Below are 12,169 nucleotides of genomic sequence, written 5' to 3'. Positions count from 1 at the left end.
CTGGGAGGCCTCAGGTTCGCGAAACTGTAAGTTTGTTAAGGCTGGCGCGTGGTAAGGAGTATCTCGTTTCAAAGCGACCTTTCAGTGCTGGCAATTATCCTCATTACAAGTTATATTCTCGTGATACTAAGTGATGCGAACTTCCCTTTTCGTTACAGTTCCAAAACTCGAGGCAGGTTTGCACCTAACATAATTACAACGTTCTACTCCGTTATATCTTAGAAATTACACTGTAAAAGATTCGTCAACGAGCCTTCTAAATTCAGGCCCCATTGAAGTAAGATGAATCTTCGTAGCGAGAGTTTACGACCGGATGCCCTTTCAAACTGTAAGGGGTTCCAATCCTCCTCCTCATAGACTTTACTCTTCCTCCTTCTTCTCACAAGAGGAACTATTCTCATTCTCTTCTTCACAAAGTGCTCTATCCTCCTCATCCACTTTCTATACCTCTTCTGCCTCCTCCTCTACCTTTTATGCTACTGTACTAGGCAAACGGGAGTCATCTGGGTTGCAGATTTGAACTCTTTTGACTTAAAGACTTGGTTCATGTACTATCTTACTAGCTTTTACTGCTAGGCTGAGTAGCTCAGGCGTGAAGTACTGGCTTGTTAGCCTCTAGTGAGCTTGGCCGTTCTCGGTTAAGTCTGTTGTTGTTTGAGGGTTCGAACTTACTGGTCCCTTGTTATGACTTTTATCGTGGAAGAACCTTAATTGTGAAGTAACTAGCCTGCTTATACTTTTGGAGGTAGATTACTAATGCATTTGCGTCAGATCAAAATACGTAAAGAGTTATATACTTTGCGAGCTTGCTAGGATAGGAGGTGCTAGACCGCTAGCTTTAACAATTTGCTGACTACAGTTTCGTGAATAGCTGATGTATGTTATTTCTACACTGTTACCATTTAAAATTATAATTCTCAAAGTAAGACATACGCAGCTTACCTAGCACGAGATTCAGGTCTTTATCTCTTAACTTGGGGATTTAGGGTTCGATTTGTAATGTTGGCGGGGAGGAAGGCATTTATTTTTAGTCCGAATAGATGAAGTAAAAAGTTTAACAGCGGTTCTGTTCGGTCTACTTGACAGAGTAGACTAGTAAGAAAAAGCCCCTTACAGTGGCAAAATTAGCTGTAGCCTACAAGAATCGAAAACTTAAACTCAAGCTTAGAAAGCGCACACTAGTTCAGCCGCTGTCGAACTCAAGCATATTAGGTTAAGGTTAAGCAAGAAGCCAAACTTTAGTCTGCAAGGTTAGCCGAGGTGTCGATCTCGGAATTAAAATTTGTGAGCCCCTAAGGTAGCTCTCTAGAGATAGGGCCATAACAATAGCGTACTGGAGCCTTCTTATCTAGTAGCCCTTGCATCAGTTCCCTAAAGGTAGGCTGATAAAATTAATGGGTCGTGAGTAACAAATTGTGAGCCCCTGAGGTAACCCTCTAGAGTTAGTTCCATAAGAACAGTGTATAGCAGCCATCTTGCCTAGTAGCCCTTGCCTCAATTCCCGAAAGTTAGACTGATAAAACTAATAGGTCATAAGTTACAACGTGTGAGCCCTTGAGGTAGCTCTCTGGTGTTAGATCAATAATAGTGTATAACGGCCACCTTGCCTAGTAGCCATAACTAGTAGGTCAAAAGTTACAAGTTGTGAGTCCCTGAGGGAGTTCTCCAAAGTTATAAGAACAGTGTATCACCATTAGCCCCTAGCCTAGGTCCTTAATGTTAGTCTCATAAACCCAATGTATAGCAGTCATCTAGCCTCAGGAGCCCTAGCGCAGCTCTGCCGAGTTAGTTCCATAAGAGTCAATGTATCACCACTAGCCCCTTCGCCAGGACATACTTACCAGGTGTATGCACAAGTTTTTGCCGGTTTTGTGGTAAAGAAAACACGTAATTTTCAAGGGAAATTAAATTTCTGTTTATTCAAAATATTGGTCATCGGCTTCTACACACTTTGCCCATATTATAGGTAAGTTATGAATACCATCCCAGAAAAACAGCTTGTTTTTTTGCGGCAAACCATTCGTCGACCCATTTTCCAACTTCCTCAAAATTGCTGAAGTGCTGATCTACGAGCCCGTGCCCCATTGATGCGAAGAGGTGACAGTCAGATGGCGCCAGGTCGGGGCAGTACGTCGGGTGTGAAGGATATCCCATCCAAGCGATTTCAAGGTGTGTCTCACAGGTTTTGCTGTGTGAGACGGCGCACTGTCATGTAACAAAATCACTCTGCCATGTCTTCTGGCCCATTCCGCTCGTCTTGCGATCAATGCGTGATTTCAATTAATGATTTGTTAGCGATAGCGTTGTGCATTAACGGTTTTGCCGGACGTCAAGAGTCTTCGCACTTTTGTGGTCTACCAGAGCGCTCACTGATTTTTACATTGAAATCACCAAGTTTAAATTGTCGAAACCATGTCTCACATATTCTAATCGGTGGAGCGTGTTCAGCATATGTTTCTACCAGCAAACGATGAATTTCCACAGCCTTTTTCTTTTGATTAAATAAGAAAATCAATGCGTGCTTCAAATGTTCTTTTTCAGGCACAAACGTCAACATGATCACTGAACGATACAGCTCAGACCCTAGTGTTTGGAGGACTCAACTTGTGTGTGTTGCTAGGTTAATGTCAGACGCACAAACTGACGTATGTGTCAAATTCATAAGCTGCGTCCCGTTCGCTGGCGCCATTTCTGAGGACGAGCTTGGCAGTGATAGCGAGAGGACGTATGTGCTTCCCGCTGACTCATCCTTCCTCGCCAGACGATCTGTACTTTCCCAGTACTAGTCAGGCAGCTGTACTTGTTGGTACACTTTCGAAAAAGCTTTTGTCAGGAGGACCAGGATGGAGAAGATAACCATCCCAGTGAGACCGGCAGGCCACGACTTCATGGGAGCAACGGAGGATTTCCGAGTGAGGCTGTTCTCGGAGCCCTCAGACTCCCGACGCTGATGGTCGGGGAAAACTCCTACATCGAAACGATCCTCATAATCGATCTCCTCTCCGCGATTGCGGAGCTACTGGGAGAGGAGACGATCACCTAGATCGTCCACGAGGTAATCCCCGGCTGGATGGTCATCATCCGCCTTAGGGACCTAGGCCATCTTCGCACCTACGAGCGTCTGGTGCGCCAACACTTCCAGGTTGTCCGGCTGCCAGGACTCAGGGAGCAGCCGGACAACACAGGCAGCCAGGAGGCAGCCATCCAGACGGAGCAGAGGACCGAGGACGACGGCGGTGCTCCCGAGCGCCGCGACCCCATTTGGATCGCTGTACTTCTCGAAGTACACGCAGACCAACAAGGCCGCCAACCAGGACCGTCGGCCACCAACCAGGGCGAGGTGGTCGCAGACCCAGGCCTACCAGGAATGGCCTGCCATCCGGGCGCAATCAAGGAAATCGCCCCTGACGGCGGAAAGCAGTACAATAGTAGAGGAGGACGTACCCTGGCATTCAGAGACTGCTATCCAGGCCCAGCCTGCCAGCGTGTCTGTCGAGCTGCAGACATCGATGTTCGCCCCACAGGACAGGGAACGCAGTCAGGTGTCAGCGCAGACCGACGCCACTGCCGTCAGTCAGGAGGAGGGAGAAGATGGCGATGCAGCGGAGCCGCCAGGCCGGGAGGAGGGCCACCAGGACGAGGCTTCTTCCTCTGCCGAGAAGAAATCACCGGGAAGAAGACGCCGCCACCGGACGAGGAGAAAGAAGAAGACGCAGGCCCACCTGGAGCGGGCAACCCAGCCGCATCCTACGACTGCTACCAGGACAGCAGTAGACCGAGGAGCCAATCAGGAAAGGACATCAGTGGGTAGCGGCAATCAGGTGAGACTGAAACGTCCCCCTCAGCAGCTCTTGCAGTGTTTCCGCTGTTTGAGGTGCGGCCACCGGCAGGAGAGGTGTGGGCTCCTAGCGAGGTGCAACAGTTGTGGGGGTGATCACCACTACACGGCCTGCGAAACACTTAAGGAGGCGTCGGTGTGCGCCAACTGCGCGGGAGGCCACCCGGCCTCTCATCGCAGTTGCCCTGTCTACCGGGCCATGGCGCGGGCAGAGAGGAAGGAGGCCCGGCGTCATGACCCAACCCCATCCAGGAGGCCCCCGCCCCGGCGGGCTTGGCTTCATTCTCCGGGCTTGCAAGTCTGTTATTCAGATGGAACACTGACACTTCTGTTTTATATGCAATGGGGTATAGTATCCACTAGTGGAAATATTCTCCCATGATAACTAAATCGTTTTTAAGGAGTACTTCTGCAGTTTTCAGGGATGCATAGTGAAATAATAAAACCCCGTCATTTGTGCAGCCAAGTTTCTTGGTTAAGTGTTGGGCATGTCAGCACTGTAATAGCTGAAAAGTAGTGGAGCTAGAACGGGACCTTGAGGGAGACTATTATTTAACTGTCTTGATCGACTAACTTAATTCCCCTTGATAACAATGAAGTTTTTACATACTGTTATACATTGCTGCAATCCTTCCTATTTACAACCTTATTAACATTACTGCAAATATATTAGCATAATAATATTGTTAAAGAGAGTCAGCTTTTCCTGCGTCGAGGGCTTTTATCACTTTGATTTAAATGCATTCCTAAAGTGTATCATTCAATACAAATAAATTTACTGATGATTAATTTACCATTTATGGACAAATATATAGGTAATGTAAGGGTTATTCTGCCCGAAGGCAGGTCCGAACCTCCGCAGAGGTGTTCCTGAGCCGGAGTTTACATGCGGTAGGGTGGCCAGTTCCTTTCCGCTCCTCCATTCCCTTACCCCCCACCAACAGCGCGTGGCAACACATCCAACTCCTGACCACGCCCAATGTTGCTTAACTTCGGAGATCTCACGGGATCCGGTGTTTCAACAAGGTTACGGCCGTTGGCGACAAATATATAAATTGTAATTTTATTTTCTATAATGCACAGTTTCCTTTGTTTTTAAATTGATGCTTTGTTTCTTATTAACTACAACTTCTCGTGTTCTAGAGCCATACTTATTATAACACCTGCTGAACTGAAAATAACCTTTATGCCACAGTCTTTTTCCATGTACTCTATATGTTCACTTAGTGGTTTCCAATAATTTTCTTTAATTGTTTTTCACTTCATTATCCGTCTAACTTCAGGGGCTGGTCTCCCAGACTCAGCGAGGGATCCCACCTGTACCACCTCAAGAACAGTGTCCTGGAGCGTGAGACTTTGGGTCGGGGATAAAACTGGGGAGGAGGACCAGTACCTCGCCCAGGCGGCCTCACGTGCTATGCTGAATACGGTCCTCGTAGGGGACGGGAAGACTGGAAAGGATAGACAGGAAGAGGGATGGAAGCGACCATGGCCTTAAGTTAGGTGCCATCCCGGCATTTGCCTGGAGAAGTGAGAAACCACGGACAAACACTTCGAGGATGGCTGAGGTGGGAGTCGAACCCCTCTCTACTCAGTTGACTTCACAAGGCTGAGTGGAACCCGTTCCAGTTCTCACACCACTTTTCAAATTCCGTGGCAGAGCCGGAAGTCGAACCCGGGCCTCCGGGGTTGGCAGCTAATCACACTAACCACTACACCACAGAGGCTGACTTCTTTAATTGTACTCAAAGGAATTCTGGTACATCCTTGTCAACATATCTTCACTTAAGCTAAGTATGCCACTGTTTTCGTACTAATCTTTTATACACTCTTTACAATTTGCTGTAGCCTACGTCGCACCGACACAGATGGGTCTTATAGCGACGATGGAATAGGAAAAGGCCAGGAGTGGGAAGGAATCAGGCGTAGGTTTAATTAAGGCAGGTCCCAGCATTTGCCTGGTGTGAAAATGGGAAACCAGAGAAAACCATCTTCAGAGCTGCCGACAGTGGAGTTCGAACCTACTATCTCCCAAATACAAGCTCACAGCTGCGAGAATCTAACCACTTCGGAAAATGCCGTAAAACTATTCACTTTGATCACATTGTTCCTGTTCTGTATTTTAATGTAAGAATTTGTAATGTGCCGGTACTGCAATCTGAATATCAACATAATTTACTTGTATCAGTGTCCGTATGACACCCGTGCATGCGCGCACCACACACGCACTAGCACCTTCATTATGTCCTACCATAATTTTATAACTGTATCCCCCCGTCTCCCCATCGGTCAATCCTGGCTGCTCTTTTACATTAAGATACATTTAGTAATTTCTCATCAATATTACAAAAGATTTTCCAAACAAAACGCAAAAGTTATCAAACATGCACCGTATGAGTTCGCCAAGTGATGGAGGTCGCGTAGCTGTGAGCTTGCATTCGGAAAATGGTGGGTGTGAATTCCACCATCGAGAGCACTGAAGGCGATTTTTCATTAACGCCACGGCCCCTATCCTTCCCATTCTTGCGTAGCGAAAATCCTTCCATGTGTTAATGCAACTTTAAACCACTAGTGAAACGGTCGTCCTCAAGCGTATTTTGCCTACTTCATGTATCGTTTCTCTGTTTACCTTTGTCCGATATCCTTTCCCATATTTCTCTAATGATATGATATACGAGTGTCGAGTCATAAGTCATGGCAACTACAGCTTCCACTACCGGTAATTTTCTTACCAATTGAACAAAGTTGTCATGACGTCGAGTAGCGAGGACTCGAACTGATACGTAACTTGGTTTGTTAAGAAGACCCATAGGTAACGCAAGAAGTCAAAACATTGAAATGCAGTTTTTACGCCATAGACACTTTTGTTCAGCTCTGCTGTAAAATTTCCATTGCAGACTTTGGGTCCCCTTCCGCACAACGGGTCACATATATTTTCAGCTTTATTCATGTACACCCCCATTAACCAGCATATTATTCCCCTCGCTTCCATTTTAGTTATAATTTTGGTCCTTATACTCAGCTTTTCACATACTTTACAGAATCCTGATTGTGTTTAGAAAACAACTACTGTACGTCGGTGGCTTGGGAGAGGTGGGAGGAGCCAGCGAGTCACAGAAGAATGGAGAAAGGGATGCACCCTCGTGTCAGGCAGTAACAACGTACAGTTTACACCGACGGCTGTCGGCTGCACAGGTCACCATCCAAGCAAGCATTTCGTACACATCAAATGAGTTCGATCGAAACTACCATGTCAAAAAGTCCCATACACTCAAACATGCGACGGAGAATTGTGTCATTTTGGAACGCCGTGATCCAAATAGTTGCTTACCTATAGTCCAATACACTTATCTTTGAAGGCTTCTGTTGATCCCGTTGTTCCAATAATAATCATTGCCACAAAGCGGATTATTTAGTAAATGCATACCAGTTTATGAACATAAATTAATAACATGTTTATATTTCCCAATTATGGAAAAGCAAACCTATTAGGGTCTCGAACTGCCAAGACGACTGCTGTCTAGTCATGGTCTGCAAACACTGGAGTGTCATGTGGTCAGCGTAACCATGTCCTCAACCGTATTGCTTGGCTCTTGATAGGATTCCTAATTATAACAGAGTCTAAAATTGTATTTCTTGTGGCGGACTTGAGATATCGTGATCGATAACCCTGTGTGTTTAGTGCGAAAAAATACTCGTTCTTATACCTTACATCAGTGAATTAGGCTTGGGAAGCAACTGTTTGTGATCTATATGTTGACTATCCCGGCATTCGCCTACATATGAAATAGGAAACCACGGTATTCCACTCCCGAGGTGGCCGAGAGAAGCATTTTAAACAAATTCTATCGTAACTCAATTTACTTGAGGTTAAGTGTGCGCTAAAACCAAATTCGCGGCAGATTCAAAGCCGGCCACTCGGGTGGAACCCCTAAAAGACCGTGGTTAATCGAAGAGCATGAATGACTGATTGGTAATCCTTCAATTAGGTATGGTATGTATGTGTTGGGTATTCAGCCCGAAGGCTGGTTGAATCCTCTACAGCTCCGCCAACAGCTGTCAGATAGCCTAGATGTCAATGAAAAGGCATACTAGGGAAATGCTTTTTTTTTTTCTTTTTTTTTTGCTAGTTGCTTTACGTCGCGCCGACACAGATAGGTCTTATGGCGACGATGGGACAAGGAAGGGCTGGATTCTGGTCGCACTTAAGCGACTGCAGCTATCGAGCTCGGTACTAGGGAAATGAAGAGTGAGGTAGTTTCCCGTTCCTTTCTTCATCGAGCCAGAAGTTGCTATTACATATCAGTCTGCCAAGCCCACTGAAATGCATGTACCATGTGTGATATTTTCACACCATTCATAACAGGGACTGGCTGCATAAGGAATGGTATTGCTAGCATCGCTCATCCCTCGGTCACTTTCATATTGTCAAAGCCAAGGGTGAGACAGACAGGCCAATGAAAGTAACACATTTATTCGAGCCCATACCAGAAGACAAAGTGTAAACAGCACATCTCGCCAGCAAAGGCATTAGGTATGGTACTGTTTATTCAATATACAAGCTTAACGGAAAATCACCTACTGGTATCTCCAAAATATTACCCCGATCCTCAATTGAAGTTTCTGAATACGCTCTAAATATATACAGGGTGAAGCGTAATTCGCGCACTCGGGCGTCGCAGCGCGACTCCTCACATGCCAGCAATAAAAAAATGTCTCTTACAAAATTTCGTCTTGCGAGTATATCCGGTAGAAAACGGACGTTGAAAAGTAGCAGTCTGGCAACACTGTAACCATATGTAGGGTAACTACCGCTGTCAGCACATTCTTGGCGTGCTGTACAGTTGGTGCAGTGGGTAGAGTTTTTGGTTGGCATGCAGGAGGTCGATGGTTCGATCCTGGGTTGAGGCGCATTTTTTATTTGCTAATTTCCATCTGACATTACCTACTGTAATACAGTAAGACACCGTTTCTGAGGTGACATGTATCCTACATTTACAATATTTTGTAACGCTGAAACAACAAATACCTGGTTAGACTAATAAGAAATAGACAGCTGAAACAAACAGGTTTCACAACTAGTAGATGAAGTGGTGCGAATAAATTCACGCTCAGGACGTGGAAAGGGCGCCTTTCAAAGCTGACCAATGAAAACGATTGTTCGTCCATTTCTAGGATCGTAGTATGGTTTCTAGAAGACCCACTGCAATCGCTGTTGACGATTAAGATGCCAGATACCATACCACCTGGACTATATTTACGAAAGAAAAAACATACGCCTGAACCCAGGATCGACCACTCGACCTCCTGCATGGTAACCCAAAACTCTATCCACTGCACCAACTGTACAGTACGACTAACTCCTGTTCACCCTGTATATAAAGTAACATGTCCTGACTGCTGACTGACTGACTGACTGACTGACTGACTCATGACTGACTGACTGATTCATCATCGCCGAGCCAAAACTAAGAGAGGATGTTTGGATATTCAATCGCTAAGGGGGTGAAAAGGGGGTTGAATTGTTTAAAAGAGTATATCTCAAAAACTTAACAGTTTAGAGACGTAGAAATTGGTATTTGAAATTTCTGAAGGTCATCTTAAGAAGGGTGGAAAGAGGTGAAAACGGGGTCCAGTTCCTTTTATGAAGATGCTTATATATAAAAAACTTAAGATATTACAGATATGAAAATTGGTCTTTGGAATCTCCCTTAAAAGTTAAATACGTATTTTTTTTTTTTTTTTTTTTTGTTTTCGGAAAATCCTCTTAAGAGAGCGAAAAGAAGTGAAAACATGGGTGAATTTTTAAAATGTGTAAATCTACAGCATATCTCAAAAATCTACGATGTTACAGACGTGAAAACTGGTATTTGGAATCTCCTTTAAAAATAAACAAGTTTTTGTTCTGTGAAAATCCACTTAATGGGCGGAGGGGGGACGGTGTTGAAGAGAAGTAAAGGATTTTAACATTTTTTTTACAATAGGTTTTACGTCGCACCGACACAGATAGGTCGTATGGCGACGATGGGATAGGAAAGGTCTAGGATTGCGAAGGAAGTGGCCGTGGCCTTAATTAAAGTACACCGAGCTCGATAGCTGCAGTCGCTTAAGTGCGGCCAGTATCCAGTATTCGGGAGACAGTAGGTTCGAACCCCACTGTCGGCATCCCTGAAGATGGTTTTCCGTGGTTTCCCATATTCACACCAGGCAAATGCTGGGGCTGCACCTTAATTAAGGCCACGGCCGCTTCCTTCCCACTCCTAGGCCTTTCCTGTCCCATCGTCGCCAAAAGACCTATCTGTGTCGGTGCGACGTAAAGCAAGTAGCAAAAAAAAAAAAAATTAAAGTACAGCCCCTGCATCTGCCTGGTGTGAAAATGGGAAATCACAGAAAACCGTCTTCAGGGATGCCGACAGTGGGGTTCGAACCCACTATCTCCCGGATGCAAGCTCACAGCTGCGCAGGCCTAACCGCACGGCCAACTCGCCCGGTTTAACTCTTTTTATGAGGACACATCTCAAACTGAAGACGTTACAGACGCGAAAATTGGTATATATGTATATAAAGCGCAATTGGCAAGGGTATCAAAAAATGCCACCCTAAGGGGATGAAAAAGGGGTAAGACCTTAAAGACCAAAATATTCATCCCTCCGAAACCATTGACCACACAAAGTTGAAATGGCACTCAATGATTACTTCCTTGTGTACTAGATGTTAAATAAGACAAGTTTAGAAATAAATTCAGCCCTTAAGGGTAAAAGAGGGGTTAATACCCGAAAACAAAATAATATTTTCCTTGCTCTGAAACCGTTTGACATATGAGGTTGAAATTTAGCATGATGGCTCCTCCTGTATGTATTAGATTTTCAATAAAACGCAGTCTTAAAATAATGCACTGCTAAGGGTTTTTGACTAGGGGTGGGGGCTGTCAACATAAATATTCATTTCTCTCCAACCATTTGCCATATGGGATTAAAATTTCACATGATGGTTGTCCTACATGTAATAGATTTTGATATAACAAGTGGCCTTAAAACAATGCACCCCTAAGGAGTTTTGACTTGGGGTGGGGGTGAGGCCCGATTACAAAATACCAATTTCTCTGAAATCGCTTGACATACGAGGTTGGAATTTCACATGGTTTACTTCTCAATATCTTAGATTTTAAATAAAAATTGGTCTTCCAACAATGCACCCCTAAGGGTCTTGACGACTGGGGGTAATGTCCGATGACAAACATATTTATTTCTCTTAAACCCCTTGACATACGAGGTTGAAATATCACAAGGTGATTGTTCCTATGCGCAGTAGGCCTACATTTTAACTAGAAAGTGGCCTTAAACCAACACACCCTTAAGGGGTTTTGACTGGGGGTGAGTTCTGATGACATAATATCCATTTTTATGAAACCGTTTCACATATGAGGTTAAAGTTCCACATGATGGTTGCTCCTATGTGTTTTAAATTTTAAACAAGTAAAGGTCTTAAACAAATCCACCTCTAAGAATTTTTGGCTGGGCGGTGACGACTTACGACGAAATTATTCATCTTTACAAACCGCTTGGCGTATGAATTTGACATTTTACGAGATCTTTGGATGCTGTAGGTGTCAAATATGGTAGAATAAAAATATTTCACGTATATGGATGGGGACTGTATAGTTGCTGAAGTAGTAAAAAATAAGTCTCCACAACAGTCAAGGTACTCGACCGAATTTCTGACTCCTTTCCCTCATTACCAAAGGAAGTTATTTGTAAAACTCAGGGGTTTAACTGAAATAATCTTGAACTCCTACACAACTGAAGGAACATATTTTTTGAGACCGTATAGCATTAATGTAATAATATGTAGATTTAAATCTCTCAAATTACCAATCATTTTCCACAAGCTTAATAAGTCCTAAATAATAAAGGAGGTTTCATCTTGATTTTTATCAGACATCGGTGCTCCCCTCTATACACAACAAATTATTCTGTGTCTTAGATTTTAAGTTTAAAAAAGTGGTCTTCAAACAATACACCCCTAAGTGGTTTTGACTGTGGGATGAGGAATGATGACAAAAATATTCAATTCTATGAAACCGTTTGAGTTAAGAAGCTAAAATTTCAAATCACGTTAAATAACAGAAAGTTTGAGATAAGTTTAAATTTAAATTTGGGTTAAGGTCCGAAAACAGATATATTTATTCCTTCCTCCGAAACCGTTTAACTACGAAGACAAAATTCCAAATAGCGGTATATATTTCAAATCCCAGGTGTGAATTAGGAAATATTTTGAAACATCTCACCCTTAAGGTGTTAAACGGAGTTATGTGCGCAAAAAAAAAAATCA

General features: G+C 44.0%; 1 long non-coding RNA gene across 1 annotated transcript in view; it reads right to left on the bottom strand.

Moving 5' to 3' along the window:
- Positions 1-12,169, bottom strand: part of LOC136862819 (uncharacterized) — a 427,778-nt gene that overhangs the window by 313,305 nt on the left and 102,304 nt on the right. The window lies entirely within an intron of this gene.

The sequence above is a fragment of the Anabrus simplex genome, chromosome 2 (assembly GCF_040414725.1).
Source record: "Anabrus simplex isolate iqAnaSimp1 chromosome 2, ASM4041472v1, whole genome shotgun sequence".
In the NCBI taxonomy this organism is placed as follows: domain Eukaryota; kingdom Metazoa; phylum Arthropoda; class Insecta; order Orthoptera; family Tettigoniidae; genus Anabrus; species Anabrus simplex.
The sequence above is the reverse complement of the archived record's forward strand: the minus strand, read 5'-3'. Positions and strand labels throughout refer to the sequence as shown.